A 14407-nucleotide genomic window follows, 5' to 3' on the forward strand; every position below is an offset into this window, starting at 1 on the left:
TGCATCTCATAAGTTTTGGTATGTTTCCATTTTCATTTGTTTCAAGGTATTTTTTTATTTCTCCCTTGACCCATTGGTTGTTCAATCTCCACTTGTGATTTTCCAGTTTTCTTCTTGTAATTGATTTCTAGTTTCATACCATTTTGGTCAGAAAAGATCTTGATATGTTTTCAGTCCTCTTAAGTTTATTAAGACTCATTTTGTAGCCTAGCATATGACCTCTTCTGGAGAATGTTCCATGTGTGTTTGAGAAGTATGTGTATTCTATTGCTTTTGGATGGAATTTTCTGTATGTCTGCTAAGTCTATATGGTCTAATGAGTCATTTAAGTCTAATGTTCCATACTGATTTTCTGTCTCAGTGATCTATACATTGATGAAAATAGGGTATAGAAGTCTGCTGCCGTTATTGTATTACCATGTATTTCTCCCTTTAGGTGTGTTAATATTTGCTTTATATATTTAGATGCTCCTATTTTGGGTATATAAATATTTACAGATGTTACTGTCTTTTTGGATTGACTCCTTTATATAGTGATCTTCTTTGTCTGATTACATTTTTGTCTTAAAGTCTACATTCTATGTGTAGCTACCCCAGCTTTTTATAGGTTTCCATTTGCATGGAATATCTTTCCATATCTCCTCATTTTCAGTCTGTGTGTCCTTAAAACTAAATTGAGTCTCTTGTAAGCAGATATAGGTGGATTTTTTTGTTTGTTTTATTATTTATCCATTTTTAAATACATTTTTAAAAATCCATAAGTGGATTTTATGTCTTTTAACTGGACAGTTCAGTTCATTTACATTTAAAGTAACTGTTGATGGATATGGACTTATTGTCATTTTGTTAATTATTTTTTACTGTTTCATAATTCCTCTGTTCCTTCTTCTCTTGTTCCCTTTCTTTGTGATTTAATGACTTTTTACAGTGGTATGTTTAGATCCTTATACTCCTTTTGCCTCATTCCAGGTCACCGGTGTCTGAGAAAGTTACCTGTGTATACATATGGTACCTCAGTTTTTGTGGCTGCTTCCCAGAGAACAGATCTCTGGGAGTCTGATAGGTAGTCTCTCCAGGTAGGGGACAGAAGGTTAAGGGAGCTTTTTACAGTTCTAGTTCATGATGGCAATATAGGAGCCTTCTAAACTCCTCCCTTTCTAGAACACACCAAATCTACAGGTATATACAGAACAATTTCCTGTGAACGAAATCCAGAAACTAGCTGAGTGACTCCTACACATGAGGTGAACCAGAAAAAACTCGCATCTTTTGTGTATCTACTAAAGGTTTTGATTGCGGTTACCATGAAGCTTACAAAAAACATTTATAACAATCTATTTTAAATTGGTAACAACTTAAGTTCAAACACATTCTAATGTTACTCCCCCTTTCATGTTTAATGTTTTTGATGTCACAAAATTTACTTCTTTTAAAATCATGTATCCCTTAACAAATCATTGTAGTTATATTTCTACTACTTTTGTCTTTTAACTTCCATAATAGATTTATAAGTGATTAACTCAACACTATTAGAACATTAGATTATTCTGAATTTAACTATATATTTACCTTTACCTAAAAGTGAGATTTACATTTTCATATGTTTTCCTGTTACTAATTAGTGTCCTTTTGTTTCAGCTTAAGAAAGTCCCTTTAACATTTCTTGAAAAGCTGGTCTGTGGTGATGAAATCCTTCAGCTTTTGCTGTTTGGAAAACTCTTTCTCTCTCCTTCAATTCAGAACAAATTTGCTGGGTAGAGTATTCTTGATTGGCAGTTTTATTTTTCTTTCAGCATATTGAATATATCATGCCCCTCCCTTCTGGCATGCAAAGTTTCTGCTGAAAAATCTGCTGATAGTCATATGGGAGTTCCCCTGTACACAATAATTTGTTCTCTTGCTGATTTATGATTCTTTCCTTGTTTAAACTTTTGACAATTTAATTATAATGCATCTTGGTGTGGGTCTTTTTGGAATTCTCTGGGCTTCTTGATTGTAGATGTCAGTTTCCATCCTTGGGTTAGGGAACTTTTTAGCTTTTATTTCTTCAAATAAGCTTTCTGCCCCTTTCTCTTTCTAGTCTCCTTCTGGGATACCTATAATGTGAATATTGGTCTGCTTGATGTTGTCCTTAAGTCCCTTAAGCTACCTTTCCACTTTCATTCTCTTTTCTTTTTGCTCCTCTGATTAGATGCATTCCATTGCCTTGCCTTTAGATTTACTGATTCCTTTGCTCCTCCATATAGTCTGCTATTGGACCCCTTTATTGGATTTTCCAGTTTGGTTATTATATTCTTCAGCTCTGTGATTTCTGTTTGGTATTTATATTTTCCATCTCTTTGTTCAAACACTGTTCTCTTGACCTCAGAGAGCTTTTTGAATATTACTTTGAACTCTTTATCAGGTATATGACTTATCTTCATTTCATTAAGGTCTCTTTCTGATATTTTATCTTATTGTTTCATTTGGAACATGTTTCTCTGTATTTTTCATTATCTTTGACTTTCTGTGTTGGTTTCTATGCATTAGATAGAAGAGCCACCTCTCCCAGTCTTGAAGGAATGGACTTGTGTGGGTGATGAGCCTTATTGTTCAACCCTGACCTAACTCTTGGTTTCTCTCAAATCTTTGTAATCATCTGAGCAGCCATCTTTGTTCTTAGTGGCCAAGACTGTCAATCTCAATCAACATCTAGATGTAGGCTGACTGGAAGCTGGACCCTCAGGCAGCAGCTTTTAAGGTATGCCAACATATCTCTTTCAGGGGAAGACTGGAGATGGGTATTTCTGTCTCATCCCATCCCCCTGGAAGGAATAGCCAGTTAAGAACTGTCTCTTTATTTGCTGTAGTCTCACTGAACCCAGAACACCAGCCCTGCTGGCTATCAGACTCCCAGAGATCTGTTCTCTGGGAAGCAGCCACAAAAACTGAGGTACCATATGTATACACAGGCAACTTTCTCAGACACCGGTGACCTGGAATGAGGCAAAAGGAGTATAAGGATGGCAGGCATTGGCCTCCAAGTTCAGGATTGCAGTTATCCTCTAGATAGATGTTCAATTGAAGTCTGACCCTCAGACTGCAGCTTTTAAGATCTGCAGTCAGGCCTCTTTCATGGAAAGACTTCGGATATCTCTGTGCTGTGCCTTGGGAGGATGGCTGGTTAACAACTGTTTCTCTGTGTGTTTTAATTCTGTGGAACCCATGAACATAAGCCCTGTTGGCCGGCAGAGTTAGGTAATCAAGGGGTGCATCCTGGGGTGGCAGCCATAAAATCCAGGGTGCCAGATGTGTCTAAGCTCCTTTCTGGGAGATACTGGTGACCTGGAGTGAGGGGCAGGCAGAGTGTGAAGATGGTACCTGCTGGCCTCCCCAGTCTCTGAAGAGTATTACAGTTGGCCCCTAAATTAGAAGCCTTCCTCTCAGGCCATAGCTTTTACGATACACAAACAGGCCTCTTTTACAGAAAGACTGGACATTTAATTCTGCTGCACTGGGCCCTGGGGGGACAGTAGTACTGAATCTGTGGGAGTCAGTTCAGGACTGCTTTTTAATTAAGCTATAGGCTTTTAGGTCTCATGGACACAGGTCCCACTGGCTTTCAGAGCTAGATGTTTTGGGGAACCATCTCTCAGGTGGAAGCCTTAAAAGTTGGGGCACCATATATGTTTCCAAACCCTGTGTTTCTCAGGGAGAGGCTTGGAGTTGTGAGCTGCTTCCCAGTTGTGTGTCGTGCCAGAGGTGGGGTTTAGGGTGAGATCGTGTCTCAGCCCTTCCTACTTGTTTCGATGCGAGTTTTTTCTGGTTCACCTCATGTGTAGGAGTCACTCAGCTAGTTTCTGGATTTCTTTCATAGGAAATTGTTCTGTATATACCTGTAGATTTGGTGTGTTCTAGAAAGGGAGGAGTTTAGAAGGCTCCTATATTGCCATCATGAACTAGAACTGTAAAAAGCTCCCTTAACCTTCTCTCCCCTACCCCTTATTTTCTTAAATCTTAATCCAAGACTTCATTTCCATTTTCAAACAGCTGAGTGTCTGTCATCTAAGAAGAACCATTTCTTAATGTATCTGGTTTTCCCAGCTGAGCTCTTTTGCCCCAAAAAGGTCCATTAGCAGGGCATGGAGACTGGGGCCAACACTGCTGGCCCTGATAAACAGCTTTTGTCCCTCTTTTGTCCCTCCACACTCCTAGAACCATGATTTTGTTCTCCATCCTTGTCCTCCAGGGGAGAATAAACTCCTCTCTCCAGCAGGTTAAGTCATAATGTGTGTAAGGCTTTGAGTCTAAGTCACTGGTTCTGTATTCTAACTGCACATTGTAACCATCTGAGTAGCTTTAAAAATTCCACTGATCCCACCTGTGGCTCCAGGGTGCCCTCAGGAGCCATAGTTTGGCTTCCCATTCCCTCTGCATGCAATTGGTTTTAGGTATGGCCATGTGGTATAGCCAATGGGATATGAGAATATGAAGCTGGGAAGATTCTGGGAGGGTTTTCCACATTAAAAAAAAAAAAGTATGTTTCAGGGCTTTTCTTTTCCCATCTCTGGAGGCTGTCGACTGTGTGTGGCCCAGGGTGAAGGTCCTCTGTTTAGTAAGTGGTCAGCAGACATCATCTCATTTGATCCTGTACTGCTCTCTGAGGCACTCAAGTTTGATTTTATTATTCCCATTTTACAGACAAGGAAAATGAGGTTCACAGAAGTCTCAATATTTTCTCCTTAATGACAGTGGCTAGTAGTAGCAGAGCCAGAATGAACCCAGCTCAGCCTGGTTCTGAAAATCATGACTTTATTTCTATTACCAGAGGTGCACTGGGAAGCTATCAAAAACAACAACAACAAAAAAACCCCAAAACAAAAACCAAACCCTGATTTGTAGCACTTGCCAGTTTCCACAGTATAAATATTTTCACTGTGTCCAATTTTGTAAGCTACCACTGTGAGCTCAGTGAGCACTAGCTCGGGCAGAGACGTGTGCGAGCTGTTCTTGTGAGCCGGTAAGAGTCAGCTCCGGCGGCAAGTGCTCAAGCCCGGGCTCTGATGCTAAGAACCTGTTTCTCCCCAGGCTCCCAAACAGAGCTTTCTCCCAACATGTGTCTCCTCAGAGCGTATCTTTATGCTGGAGTTCTGCCTTATTAGGGAGGATGCTTCGCTCTTGTTCGTAGAAGGGAGATAAATACCATAAGGGACAAACCAATAGGGGTGAGCTATGGAGGTTTCCTAATGCCTCCAGGATGCTAATGATGCAGACAGGCGTCCCAGAGGACTCTTTATCATTCTTCATGGTGGCGAGCCAAGAGAGCCTTTAACATTTGCTTTATCTCTCTGCCATCTGAGCTGCTGTGCGTTTTGTATACACTTGCTGAGCCGTCTGGCATTGCTGAGTGCAGATTCGTGACTGTGGTACAGTTAAAGCAGCAGGGGCCTAGGCATGTAGCCAGTGGAAACTTTATGGTAAGCCAACTCCAGGCCTTACCAGGAGGCCAGGGGAAGCAGCACAATTACAGTGTGCTTGCTAAAGCCCATTCCAGACTGTGGCATGATAGTCTCTCAGGGTAAGAAGGAACCTCTCTGTAGCTGACCAGCCGGACCTCCTGTCTGTCATCCCACCAAGGGTTGTAAACTGTTTGACGATAATAACGGTGAACTTTTTTTCTACTGAGGAATTTGATTACACATTTGAATACCTTTGTGAAAAAAGTCCATTTTTATGCTATAGTAAATTCTGTAATTCCTGTTGCAGACTGACACGATCTTAGTTCTAAGCCTGGGGGCTAACATTATCAGACTAGTCTCTCCATATGCCAAGCGTATCAGTCAAGATAGACTCGGTTATGCTGCAGTGATGAACAAATGCCATAATGTCAGCGGCACTAAACAGCAGTAATAAAAATGATAATTATTTCTTGCTTGTGCAAAATGTCCATCAAGAATTGGGTGAGAGCTTGGCTCATGTTAATCGGTCAGAGATCCAGAGCCCAGTGGTCATCTCTTAACATGGCCATTCAATGGAGGAAAAAGAGTCTGGTCTGCAGGAGGGGAGAAAAGGCTCTCAGCAGCACGGAGGCAGTCTAGCTTGCAAGTATTGTACATCATTCTGTTCTTAATTTGTTGGCTAGAACTGTTCATGTGGCCTTACCTGTCTGTAATGGGCCACAAAGGGGCTTTCGCTACATGCCCAGGAGGCAGAGAGCTGGAACTATTTGGGGAGCAGCCTTAATGACTATCCCAGTCGTTTTTCATATATCTGAAGGTGGTTAGGATGTCACCTTGCCTGTTCTCAGCTCACCCCCAGGCACCTGCTCACCTGCTGTGTAACATGCTTCTTGCTCCTTTCATCAGTCGGTTCACTTTTCTGAACTCCATCATGTTTTGTACCTTTCCATGCCAGTGTCTAGAGCCAAGTCCAGTTTCCCAGGCCCAGCTGCTCATGGCAGGACTCACTGGGGCTCATCATTCCCTTCAGTTGAGACACCACGGTTGGAACTCTGGAGCCTAAGATTGCATCTTAATTATTTTTGGCAGCCACAGCACCCTGCTGCTGTCTACCCGCTGGAATGTAAGCCCCAGGATGGCGGAGACTGTGACAGTCTTGCTTGTTACAGTGTCCTCTTCACTTGGAAAAAGGTCTGATAAATCTTAATATTTGTTGAATAAATACATATATTAAATCTACTTTCTTGCCTCTGCCTAATATTTTTTACTAATGCTGTCAAGTTCTATTACCTCCCTCTTGTCCTGATAAAAATTATCTTTTTCAGATCCAACTGCAGGTTGTATTTGTTTTACACTTGTTCCAGCATACAGCTGTGAAGGAGTATTACCTTTGGAGCAAAAATGTGTGTTTGACACCCAGCTCTGATTACATCATCCTATAGCATATATTTCTTGAGCACCTACATTGTGCCAGCTGCCACTTATACAATTATGAGAAAAATAAGACCATGAAGCCACCTTTCCACTGAATGGGTTAGTTTGGGCAAACAGTATGACATCTCTAGATTAGAATATACAGTCCATGAATGCAAGGATCTTTGGTAGTTTTCTCACTCAAGTTTTCCCAGCAACACAAACATGCCTGACATTTAGTGGGTGTTCTATAAATATTGGTTTCATGAATGAATGAATCTCTAAGCTTCAGTTTGTTCTTTGGTATCAGAATCTTCTGGGAGGGCATGTGTAGTTTGAAAACATAGTAGCACTTTGTCCCATTGTCTAATTACTGTGTTTAGTCATGATGTTGCTTGTTTGAAGTCTAAAATAAGTTTAAAAAAAAAAAGGAAGCAAAATTTATCTGTTATTCCCAGAGGAACAGGGTTACCCACCCCCACCCCCAAGGTTGCAGAATACCATTCCAGATTGATACTAATCTATTAATCACTATACTTTGGGTACCATTGTTCATTGAATCCAGCTTGGCCCCAAGGAAGTTCAAAGTTCAAAGACTGTCATTCTGTTGATGAAGCTCAGCTATGTGAAATCTATCCTTTATCCATGACCAACCCATCTAACTAAGCCATACAAGAAGAAAAAAAAATTAGACTTCCCAGACTTGTGCTGATGGGTTGTCCTAATGACCAATACCTTTTCCAGTGTTCATGAATTACTGCTTCCAATTCTGTCCTGCAGTTTTGCCTGTACTTACCTGAATGTTTTATATAATCTCTCTTTCTACCTTGAGCTACAATTCATTTTATCACTTCTCATCTTGAAAATTGTTTTCCTCAGGGGAAAAAGAGGGAGCCGAGTGGAGGAATGCTGCTCCCTCTCTCATTCACAAGGGCTGTCTTATCAGTTGCTCGAGGAAGGCTTATCTTTCTCATGATTGTGTACTGATCTTCACTTTAGAAAGCGTTTTTCCTTTCCGTGTGTGAACAAGCAAGAGAAATAGGGAAGGCAACTAGGTGAAAGAGAGTGGTACATGATTTTAGGGGCAAGTTGATCTCTATGAGTCTAAGGAGAATTGGGGACCGAGGGAGCACATGAAAGGGCAAGCTCTCAGATTCTATTTCAGCCAATTGGGAACTGTATCCTATTTCAACCAATTGGGACCTGGATCCTATTTCACCCAATCGGAGCTTAGTCCCTCTCTCCCCTCCAGTCAGCAAGAACACCCACCAACCACCCCTGGACCCTGCCAACTGACCAAAGCCACGACTCATCACCCCCACAACTACCCCCACGCCCAGCCAATCAGCCAGGGCCACAGCCATCACCCCCCAAACTGCCCTGGAAACCCATAAAACCTTTGTTCTGGGAAAAACGCGCTCTTTTTCTCTGGCATCTTGCCACTGCGTTGGTGTAGATGAGAGATTGAGCTCGAGCTAGCTTGAATAAAGGCTCTTTGCTTTTGCATCAGTGTTGGCTCCTTGGTAGTCTTCTGGGATTCGCGACTTTGGGCACAACATTTGGGGGCTCGTCTGGGATCCCAGAGACCCCCCAGGACTCCCAACCCGGAGGACCCTATGCCGGCTGGTGAGTGCACTCAGTTATCTGTCTATCCTTGTCTACCTGTGTCTCACTCTGTCTTTATCTGTGTCTCACTGTTTTTGTTCACGAACAAGCCTGTATAAGCCTGTAGGAGCTCCAGTCTGTATCTGGGTCAGCATTGACTTAGGCGGACGCGCTGCCGGGTCGCCGACCAGGGGTCTTGGGAGACGTCCCTTGCCCCCGTCTGGAGGATGAAGTCCTCATCTGTGAGGAAAGTCGGCTGCTGCTGCAGTCCGACAGGCTCTCAACTTACTTTGTTTTGCCTTCGCAGCCGTGGCAGATTCTTCTCTGTAGGCGCCTATTGTTTGTTGTGTTTGTCTTAGTCTTGTTGACAGAAGAAGTGGGACAGACTCAGACGACCCCCTTGTCTCTCATGACAGACCATTTTTCTCAGACGTTAGAGAGAGAGCTCACAATTTGAGCACGGACGTCAGGAAGGGAAAATTTCGTGTTTTCTGCACCTCTGAGTGGCTGTCCTTTAACGTTGGCTGGCTGCCGGAGGGAACATTTAATCCAACCACTCTTTTACAGGTTAAAGATATTAGGGGAAGAGCTAACAACCTCAGTGTGGAAGTCCAGAAGGGTCGGTGGCAGACTTTTTGGTCTAGTGAGTAGCCAGTTTTCAATGTCGGATGGCTGCCAGAGGAAACGTTATAATTATGTCTCAGTCTGTATGTTTGTGTGTCTAAGTGTGTAAATGAAAATATCTTTCTACCTCCGGATGGTATTAATGAAATTGATTTAAAGACAAGCGCTTGTGAAAATTAGGCATTCTAAAACTTCCAGAAAATCTGATAAAAAAAAGTTAAACATTAATGCTAATTTGAGTTTGGCTGAGGCCCACATGTGCTTGTAGTTATCAGCTGCCTAAGTTTACCTAAGGTCATTTAAGTCGATGTTATCTGCTAAATCTTTTAAGAATAAAATGCTTAAAAGCTTGGCTTTGTCTAATATTCAGTAAAAGTCTTGTAAGTAATAAAGAAAACATTTCTGTATGCTAAAAGATGTATGTTTTAATAAGAGAAAGTATAAGTAATGGAAATTCGTTCTACATGCTAAAGAATGTGTCTTTTGATAAAAGAAAGTAACTTTGTTCTGAAGTACAGCTGTTTATTTAAAGAGGGAGAACTGAATGTAAAAGGAAGTTGTAGAAAGTTTGTGAAAGAATTGATATGGCCATGCTATATAAAATTAAAGCAAATGAGTCTCAGTATCAAGTACACAGCAAAATTAGAATTTTGTTTTCAGTTAAAAAGACTAGGTTTTCTTAACTGTTAATCTGCTCTTTCTGTTGAAAGATTACAAAGTGTTCTCTAATTGTTTTATCAAAGCAGTTTCTCATGTTTAAAGTCTCAATGAGTTGTCCGAGTATTTAAGAAAATGAGATCTTAATATTAAAAGGACTAAAAGCTAAACTATGCTAACAACTGTGTAACCTTCTTTGTTTGCCTTTGAGGTATTTTGTTGTCATTCTGGTTAAATGGGTAAGTATTGCTTCATAGCAACCTATAATACTATTTAAGCAAGTGCCAAATAAACTTTCTTCTGACAACTTCCCAAAATCAAATTCAAAAAGGTACTTTTACCTCTAGTTCACTCTGATATTTTCCAGAGGGCCCCTGGAACATGTCAGAGGAATTTTTTTCTCACTGGAGAAAGTATTTGACTAATTTGGGTTATTTATCTGATATATACTTACCTGCTTAATTACCTGGAAAGCACTGTCAAAAGGAATGATGCTAAACTTTGTTACTGAATGTTTTTTTGTTACAGAAATATCCAAATTTCCTTATGTCAACTGTCTTGCAGTAAGCTCTCATCTTATCTTTAGCCATTGTCATTTGTAAGTCTTTTGTCATTTATAGTCACTGTTTGATTACTCCTAAACTAGTAAAGAACTAAATTTCAGCAGAACAAGTATTAGTTACATAGGGTTATGTAAACTAAAGAAGATAATTTTGTGGCTTTTTGTTTCAGATATTGCTGATAAAGTGCTTTAAGCTTTTTCTTTTAAGCTGACAACAGTTTATTAAATAACTATCTTTATAAGCAGAATTGAAACTTTATCTTTCTCCCTACCTGATCCCTCCAGAATTTAAAAACTCTCAGTGACTATTTTTATATTTCATGGCAGTATGTTTATTTGCATAAGTTCAATAAGAACCTGCTTTCCTTATAAGAGGACAATTAAAAACACAGGTTATACCACCAAGGCTTTGACTGGAATGTCATACCTGAGAGACACATGCATAAACTCAGGTATGATCAGCTTTAAGGAACTAAGGTTGACTTTATAAAGCCAACGAAGCCCCAACGAAGCCCCTTGGAAGAACTGGCCTGGTACCTTGCTTACAAAGTTCCTAGCAGCCTTACCAGGTGAGTAAGGAAGGTCACTTCCTGGCAGGTGCAGGAATCTCAGGATGTCTCAGAGACCTCGAGAAGAAAAGAACTCATCCAAATCTACACATACTGCAGGCAAAGCCTGATGGCAAGTCTGGCTTGGCTGTCTGGCCTCAAGAGGCCTTTAAAAGTTCAATCTGAAATTCCTTACAGAAAGTTCCAGCAAAGCATATTTAAAAGAGCCTGTGTAATCAATTGCTCTTCTTGCTGCACTTATGCAAATAATCAAGCCAGCTGTTAATTATTTTCTTAACCTGGTTACTTCTAATAAAAATGAGAGTGATTTTAGAGAAAAGTATTGTTTCAATAATGCAGCCTTATCCATACTAAATCCTAATACTAGTCATTAAGACATAAACTAGATCCAGAATTCCAGCTTCTTCAAAATATCTAGCTATGATTTTCCAGATGTTTTAGTTTTCTCCTATCATTGCAATTAAAGTTTTACTATTTCTAGTTCTCATATTCAGCCATGCATTCTTAATCTCGTCAAGTTTGTCCTTCCAGAATGGAAAATCCAACTCCGTATGTTGCTACCTAACCTAATAACAATTTGTTCTATCTTGCCTAGAAGCCACAAAACTGCTAATAGTAATAGAAATGAAACCCAGAATAGAAGCGCTAACCTTCTGAGGCCCTCTCAACTGACCAGTGATGGAGACCTAGCTGCACCCTTTACTGCGCCCCCTCTCAGCACGAAGCAGCCAGAGCGGTCATCACCCCTTTTCCCTAGCAGCAGCTAGAGTCTCTATCTGTAGAGAGGAGAATGAGACAGGGACCATAGGCTTAGACAGAATAAAGTGAGAGCCTCTGGAGAAAGCAAGGCAGGATATTTGCAATCAGAGCAATATAACTACATGCTAGAACCCCCCCACCCCCTACTAAAACTATGTTGAACATTAAGCTCTAGAATCATTCTTTGGTGAGATCAGTTAATGTTCCCCGGATAAAGAAGAGTAGCACATGTTTTATTATGCTAGTCATTTGTAATCGTGTATAAGATTCACTTTAGCATACTAAAAGGCCCAGGACTATGTGCTGTCTTTCCTCCTTCTGATCTGACTAGGTAATTTTGCAAGCTGAGCAACTGACTTAGCATGCAGACCCAGCTGTAGATGGCATAGTAAAAAGCAGGATTCTTTAGCAAATAGACAATATCTCAGCCCACCTTAGAGGCTGGGCATGCAGTCTTTTGATGTGCACCCGAACCAAGGCACCAGTGTCCCAGAGAGAAATCAAGGCAGGAAATTATCTTTAATATTCAAAGACCCCTTGCCATCCTACTCCTTTTACTAACCCTTGAGCCCTGTATCATCAACAGGCTGGTCCAGATTGTCAGAGACCACGTGGGGGCTGTCCAACTGATAGTCCTCCATGCTCAATACAAGCCCCTAGTAATCTTGTTACTTCTGCTTACCTTTAGACCATGCATTCTCAATAAACTGATAACTTTTATTAAAGATAGAATTAATACAGTCCAGCTAATGGTGCTAAGACAACAGTATCAGCCTTTATCTCCTTACAACTGCAAAAAACCTTATTAGACCCATGATTGGGTCCCTTCTTAAGATCCAGAGAAAGGGGGGAATGAAAGGGCAAGCTCCCAGATTCTATTTCAGCCAATTGGGAACTGTATCCTATTTCACCCAATTGGGACCTGGATCCTATTTCACCCAATCGGAGCTTAGTCCCTCTCTCCCCTCCAGTCAGCAAGAACACCCACCACCCCTGGACCCTGCCAACTGACCAAAGCCACGACTCATCACTCCCCAACTACCCCCAGGCCCAGCCAATCAGCGACGGCCATGGCCATCACCCCCGCAAACCGCCCTGGAAACCCATAAAACCTTTGTTCTGGGAAAAAACGCGCTCTTTTTCTCTGGCATCTTGCCACTGCGTTGGTGTAGATGAGAGATTGAGCTCGAGCTAGCTAGAATAAAGGCTCTTTGCTTTTGCATCAGTGTTGGCTCCTTGGTAGTCTTCTGGGATTCGTGACTTTGGGCACAACACACATGCAGAGGGTTACACAGGCATGCTAGGGTGTGGATGTTGTGCAGAGGTCGACTGGGAGGCAATCCAAGTGATGGAGATTTTACAGCTGGTGGAAGTGTGGAGTTGACGAATACTGGTGGAGGCTCATCAGCTGTGTCCCCACTTAACTGTAGTCATGAGAGCACAAGGCTGCAAGAACTTTGGGGGTTATCCAGGTTATTTCTGACATTGTCAGGTCAAATGACTACTAGACTATCCCTGGTTTCTAATTTGAAATATCTCCAAAGAAGACTCCTGTCTAAACTTCTTCAGCCCACTTGAATGTTTGGCTGTACTCCATGCCTGCACAATCTTCACCTTGTCTAGCCTAAATTCTTCTAGCTCCGGTCCAAGCCCTTAGAAGAATGAAACCTCTGTGGGGTAAGAGCTGCCTTGGGGGCAAGAGACAGGCAGTGCTGGGTGGCCTGGAGGATGTTGCACAGGGACAAGGGTGTAGCAGCCCAGTTTCCAATACAAATACACAGGACTATGGGGTCTCCTGTTTTACTAGAACACTTCTTCACAGATATCTTAATCCAGGAAGAAAACTCCCTGGGTTTTGTTATTGGCGTCAAACCCTTAGGCATGCCAGGACATGGTAAACATTGTGAGCGCATCCTCAAACTGGTCTGCAGGCATGTTGAATGTCCAGAGGGTGCCCAGAAGTTACTGGTGTTGGGCTGTGGTCTCTGTGTTGATTTGGTCAGAAGTGAGTTAAATGTACCTCCAGGTTAAATCTGGCAGAGCAAAACAATTCCCTAAAGGCTTGAGAGAACAGCAATTTTAGGGAAAATCATGGATATTTCTTAGCTTCTCATTTTTAGGGGGAGCAGTTTTAAGCTTCACATAGGTCCCGCATGTCATTCAGGGCAGGATGGACTTAAAACATCCCAGAAGTTTTTTTAAAACTCTGAGAAATCTCTGTAGTCAACTAGTTAGAAAACCAAACAGCCCTACAACTTGGAGCCAGCACAGCATCCCCATCACTGAGATGGGAGCATGAACATGAGTATCCCGCTTGGCCCATTTTCTGATGGGCAGCACATGGAACCTTCCCTGGATCCTTTAGAATCACTAACAGTAATTACCGCTAACACTGAGCAAGCATTTTCCGTGTCCTTGTCCTGGAGTGTAGAATGAATGCTTGGTATAGAATGAATGTCATAGCCATCCCTGCAGTAATGGCATGAAGTGGGCAGGTGCTATTCCCACCCCCATTTTCCAAATGAGAACATTGAAATCTGGGGGAAAGGCATTCTTTCCCCAAGAATATGCGGTAAGTGGCAGATTCAGTGCACAGTCTGCTCCCTGTTTGAGTCAGCGCTCTGAACCCTTGTGATGTCTTGCTTCCCAGGCCCGCGTGGGTGCTGCAGGCAGGGTTGCTGCGTAGGTAGTCTCTGCAGGGGCGAGAGCTGACATGGGTGATGGTAAAGATGCAGAAATACACAGGAGAATCACATGGTGGCTGCCATCTCTGGGGTCTA

The 14407-nt window shown here is 41.9% G+C and overlaps 1 long non-coding RNA gene across 2 annotated transcripts in view; it reads left to right on the forward strand.

Moving 5' to 3' along the window:
• Positions 1-11651, forward strand: part of LOC130679496 (uncharacterized) — a 257600-nt gene extending 245949 nt beyond the window's left edge. The window contains exons 1-2 of one of the 2 annotated variants that reach the window (XR_008992473.1): positions 10264-10300; positions 11464-11651. This is a non-coding gene — a long non-coding RNA (uncharacterized LOC130679496). Of the gene's footprint in view, positions 1-10263; positions 10301-11463 lie in introns of those variants that run through there. The other variant, XR_008992474.1, reaches the window with a different exon arrangement.
• The last annotated feature ends 2756 nt before the right edge of the window (positions 11652-14407 follow it).

This window comes from Manis pentadactyla, chromosome 11 (genome assembly GCF_030020395.1).
Source record: "Manis pentadactyla isolate mManPen7 chromosome 11, mManPen7.hap1, whole genome shotgun sequence".
NCBI lineage: Eukaryota > Metazoa > Chordata > Mammalia > Pholidota > Manidae > Manis > Manis pentadactyla.